Source organism: Gossypium arboreum, chromosome 4 (assembly GCF_025698485.1).
Source record: "Gossypium arboreum isolate Shixiya-1 chromosome 4, ASM2569848v2, whole genome shotgun sequence".
Lineage (NCBI taxonomy): Eukaryota > Viridiplantae > Streptophyta > Magnoliopsida > Malvales > Malvaceae > Gossypium > Gossypium arboreum.
In genome coordinates, this window is record NC_069073.1 from 45,924,445 (window position 1) to 45,930,656 (window position 6,212).

General features: G+C 35.2%; 1 non-coding gene across 1 annotated transcript; it reads left to right on the forward strand.

Annotated features, from left to right (window-relative positions):
- Positions 1-1,541: 1,541 nt before the first annotated feature.
- Positions 1,542-1,648, forward strand: LOC128291966 (small nucleolar RNA R71). The gene has a single exon (XR_008281949.1). It is a non-coding gene; the product is annotated as a small nucleolar RNA R71 (small nucleolar RNA).
- Positions 1,649-6,212: the final 4,564 nt, after the last annotated feature.

Below are 6,212 nucleotides of genomic sequence, written 5' to 3' on the forward strand. Positions count from 1 at the left end.
ATGTTTGATTTGGCATAATGAAATGTCATGTATATTGTAGATGATGGTATCGTATTAACATGTTTTAGCTATAATTGTAAATGTTTTGGTTGCTAAGTATGCCATGACTTGTGCTATTGAATTTGTGTAAGTGTAGGTGTAAATGAGAGTGACAAATGGCTTGGTAAATAGCCCCCATTTTGTCCACACAGGTAGACATACGGACGTGTACACACGGCCTGTCCCATGGGCATGTGTTCCGGTTGTGCGTCCCTAGCACCTTAATTTTGAGAAACAGAATGCTTAGAATTGAGCACACGGGCAGAGACACGGGAGTGTCTAGGCCGTGTGAGGGACACACCTCAAGCACGGGCGTGTGTCCCAGGCGTGTGAAGTCTGCACCTATTTTATGAAAATTAAATTAACTACATGGCCTAGCACACGGGTGTGTGACTTGATCATGCGATCTCAATTTGTTCATGCATTGCAAAACAGAAAGTTACAAGAGTTAGGGACACGGGCGTGTGTGACCACACGGCCTGTCCACACGGGCGTGTCCCAAAAACTACACGGGCGTGTGACCCCTGTTTATAGCAAAAAAATTTTAAATTTTGTAAAAATTTCTAAAGTTCTCGGTTTAGTCTCGGACCATTTCCAAAGCATGTTTTTGGGCCACGTAAGCTCGTATTAGAGACGTTATGATTGAATACAAATGTTTTTAATTTGGATGTAAAATTTATGACTCGATTTGTATATTTTTTTGTGATAAAAGTCAGGTAATGCCTCGAGCGCTGTTCCGACGTTGAATACGGGTAAGGGGTGTTACACCCTCTCTTTAAGGATTATTTTCTGTGTTACTCGAGGTTCCCGTGACAATTTGCCTTTTGATATCTCCTATCATGCTTATTAATTGGCTCATCTGATCTTTGAGTTTAGTCAATGTTTTCATCATACTGGTACTCTCAGATTGTACTTATTTCACTTTTGTCCTCATTGACTACATCTCACCCTCAATTCGAACCAAGCATTGACCACATATAGTATGGTCATTTGGGTTGACCCTTTCTTGAGGTTTCTATAGATAATGAGGTTGATAATTAGCATTTTTAACTTGGTTTGAATTATTACTTCCTACCTGGTTTCTGCCCCATCTTAGGTTTGGGTAATTTCTCCACCCGAGGTTATAAGTTTTTGAATAAGGGTTTCCACCTCTATTCCCAATATAGTTCACATCCTCGGTAGGATTATTGATATAATGGAAGGGCAATTTATCTCCTCCATATATTGATGACACACTGGATAAGGATTCTATATGGTTTAACCTGTCCACTATTTGTTGAAATCTATCATCCTCTTGGACAGCTTTGATCGTAGATGGTTTCTATCCATATGTGTAGCGCTCGGTTAGCCACTGACAGGAATTCATTGCTATACTCTCTATGAATTCATATGCATCATCTTATGTCCTGTTCATTAGGGCTCCTCTTGCGATTCCATCTAGTGCCAATCATACGTGTACATCCAACCCATTGTAAAAAATTTGCAGTCTTAGTCACTCGGATAATCCATGGTGTGGGTATCTTTAAATTAGTGTTTTAAAATGCTCCCAAGCTTCATGAAAACGTTCTCCTTCTAATTGTTTAAAAGTTGTGATGTCTCTCTTTAGTTGAACCATTTTTCTAATAGGGAAGAACTTCTGTAAGAATTTTCCTACGAGTTCATCCCATGTCGTGATAGATCTTGGTGCTTACGAATCTAACCAAGAGAAAGCGTTATCTATTAAGGAGAAGGGGAACAGTCAAAGACGGATTGCATCATTGGTAACCCTCTTATATTTGAAAGTATCACAAAGTTGAAGGAACCATTTTAAATGCTTATTTGGGTCCTCTATCATTGTGCCACTGAGCTGGAAATTATTTTGGATCATTTCTGGTTTAATCTCAAAATTGTTAGTCATGATGGTTGGCCATATTATACTTCCTTGAACCATTTTCAGACTTGGTAGTGCGTTGTCCTTTAAAGTTCTTTCATTGCATGCCATAGGTATATTTGCGCGTAGCTGTGGTGGTGGTGGTAAATCTTGTTGGTTATTATTATCAATTTCGTCGAACAACGGGTTGTTTTGCAGTTGTAAATTGCTTGTAGCAGGTGGTGGGTTCTGCATCTGCTGTTGTTGTCAATTATTCTTACGGATTATTCTTTTTGTTTTTATAGTTGGCTCTATAGTAGATCCCCTACTACAGGTTATACACTGAAACCGAAAAGAAAATAAGAGTTGTTAAAAAAATAAAATAAAGAAAAATAAAATCATATCTATAATTTTAAAAATTTCCTAAGTAGTCTATTAAATGCAAAAATTAAAATTAATCTAGTGATGTTGCCTCCCCGGCAATGGCGCCAACAACTTGACTGCATCGGGACGTACTGACGTCCAGAGGAGAAACCTTCACAAAAGATATGAAATAAGCGGTATCCACAAGTATACGGGTCAAGTTGTAATACAGTTACAACGAAGTAAATGAGTACTCCGACGATCATACCCAAGAGAGGCGAGTACTAAATTAATCCTAATCTAAACACAAATAGATTTAATTAGTACTTTAAATAAATTATATTACTAATAAACATAAAGAGAGATTTTTAGGGTTTTAATAATAAAGAAAATAACATAAATAAATAGACTTTAGGCAACAAAAGATGTAAACTGAATCAAATCTAAGCATGAACGATTAGCTTACTTTGGTAATCCTAACTAATTGTCACTCCGAGTTTCTATTCAGTCAGCTAGTCCTTACCCTAGCAAGATCTCTTGATCTTCCACTAAACTGATGAGTTGGAAAGAACTACTTATCTCTCGACCACATAGTCCAAACTGATTCGGTGCTAAAGCATTCACGGATAGGCCATACCAATTTGGGTTAATTCCTACTAAATGACATCCTAGGGTCATCAAGCCTAAGGTTTAAGTTCTTGTTCTCCCAAGCAACTGATTCTTTAAGAAATCCCTACACAACAATTAATTAGTCATACCTCCACTCCATAAGAGGATTAGTCCCTCATAGATTTCATAAACATAATAAACTTGATGTTAAAGATAAACATGAATAATAAATCAAGAGGAAAAGGTTTAAGAGAATCCTGAATTTGTATTAAATAAAGTGTAGAATCCACAAAGAGTTGACCGAGTCTACAAGTTAGATCTCCCAAAAAACACAAAGGTAAAAACTAGAAGTAACCTAAAACCTAAGAAAAGGGAAAAACTAAAAACTAAAATTACAACGAAAATTATAAAATATGAAATTTGTCCATAACAAGTGTTAAATGAGCCTATTTATAGATATAGGGTTGTTGTCGTCCTCAACCCTAGGTCAGTTGATGCTCTCGTATTAAACATTTGATTGTGCAGACCAAAACGCCCTTGGCTCGTAAGTGTTTCTCATACAAGATCAATGTTGCAACACCTTAGTGCCTGTGTTGTGACATCTAAGGCAATATGCTTAGCCTTAGTATAGTTTTAGGTGTGTGTTGCGGCACCGAAAGCAGTGTAACCCCCCTAACCCGTATCTGTCACCGAAAAAGGGTTACGAAATGCTATAGTAAGTTAACCGAAATAAACAAGTAAAATCATGATCATTTTAATATAATTTCTCAAATACCATAAAGTAATTGAATTATAATAATATCTTACATCTACGAGGCTTAAATCGAGCTTTAGGGACTAAAGAATTAATCTTAAAACCATCAGGGACTGATTTGAAACAAATTAGGATATTTTAGGAAAATATGAAAAAAACTCAAAAACAGGGGACACAGCCATGTCCCAGCCCGTGTCTCTACCCGTGTAACTCACTAAGTTGGGTCACACAGTCGTGTCACAAATCGTGTAACTTTCTGACTTGCGACACACGGTCGTGTCTCAGGTTGTGTAACACACTGACTTAATACACACGGCCGTGTCTTAGACCGTGTGTGGCACATGGCCATGTGGTAGCCTGTGTCCCAGGCCGTGTACACTTAAATAAACCTTAAACATCAAGTTTACTATTTCAAGAATTCTTGGGCACTGAGTATTACCAGCCATTGGGCCTATTCAAAATGTCATTAAACAAGCTCAAATCATGCTAATTCAACCATCTTAAGTGCCTAACCAATGGTACCACAAGTATACACTTATACAACAATATAAATCATCACCCAAACATGCCAATTCACACAACTTAAACTTCTAACCAATATGCCTATCATAGGCACCCCAATTCACAACATTTCAATATAATCTATTAATCATACATATGCTAAAAGTTTATACCAAAGACATCTTCCATCATTCACATATATCACAATAAGTTATCAACTTGCACTTAGGCTCACTCTTTATATATTTACATACTAAACAAAAGTAATGACAAAACAAGCTTATTACATGCCATATAATCCAAAACAAACATTCAAAAACTATCGAAAATTGATGGATTGTGTGACTTGAGTGCTGATTCGATCGTCCAACCTTCAAAAGCATCTACAAGAAACAGAAAGTAACACAAGTAAGCTTATTGAAGCTTAGTGAGTTCGACGGACAGAAACAATAATTCTTACAGAAATAAATTTAACCATCAAATAAAAAAATGATTCAACAACAAATATTTCCTGTCATCCACAATTACAAACTGGTGATTGTCATATTTCAATTCAAAGTTCAAATAATATTCTCCGGTAACATACATGTCCACAACAGAGTCCATTCTAGATGTCAAGTACGTGTCATGCCATTCAAAGTCATTAAACAAGTTATAATACAATAATTTATGACCTGATGAATGACTTATAGATATGAGTACACAAGTAGTCCAACCGAAACATGAAAACGCTCATGAGAGCTAATCCAATCGATAACACGCCTCAACACTAAATGCCTAGCCCGTAGGCTATACATCCACCCCCATAAGACGCTAGAAGAAGATAGTATAACACGAGGGTTCACAACAAATGCTGGACCTTGGCATACTCGGGAAAATATATATAACACACCACACCAACTCCACTCTAACCCCACGTAACACGCCGTCATTTAGTTGTACTCTATCACTCGTTCATTCGACTCAAGTACCGAAATTCAATAACATTTTCCCAAACAACTTTATGTCATCAATTGAAAAATTAATATCCACTAGTTCATATCATATCATCATACAATTCATATAAATATTAAATTACAAACCGAACGAACTTACTTAGACTGAATTGTAATAGTTGTAAAAGTTTAGGGACTATTCTGTAATTTTTTTTTTCCACGTAAATCAACAGGGTCTTGATCTAAAATGTAAAATTTCCCAATTATTAGCTTACATTTCATATTCCAATTTGTTCTACATTTATACCATTTTTTTTGAAATTACATGATTGCCCTTAACTTTTACAACTTTTAAATTTAGTCCTCTAACCCGAAAATCATCAAATTAACCATTTTCTCAAGTCAAAATTTACAGTCGAATAATCTAGGCCCTTAAATAGTCCCAACTAAATCACCACCAAATCTTGAAATTTTGACATTTTAACAATTTAATCATTAAATAAAAAACTAATAAAAATTACTTCACAAAACAACCAAATACCACAATCAAAGCTTCAAACACATAATTATCATAAAAAACAACCAAGATTCATCAATCGAAACTTCTAAAAATTTTAATAGATTAAAAAACGGAGGTATAAGCTAGTTGGACCTAGTTGCAACGATTTCAAAAACATAAAAATTATAAGAAACATGTATCAATCTCACTTACATGCAATGAAAACCACACAACCGAAGCTTCTTCTCCCTAGCTATGGTGTTTCAGCAATTTGAAGAAGAAAATGTTTATTCTTCATTTAATTTTGTTTTAATTTTGATTTAATTACAAATTTGTCATTAAACATATGTTATTTTATCATTTTCATTCCAATTTCCGTCCAACGATAATAACTAAGGGCTGATTGCTATATAGGTCATTTCTCATTTAGTAATTAAGCTAGTTGATCATCTAAATGCAATAATTACTAAGTTTTGCACCTTTTTCTTTTTATTTAATTAGGTATCTAAATGTTAAAATTTCTTAACCAAAAATTAATATGACTCTAATGACTCTGTAAATATTCTATAAATAATATTTACGGGTCGATATGGCGAAAATTTGTGGTCCTAAAACTACTGTTACGTCACCACTGAAAAATAGGCTGTTATAGGTAGTCTCAGA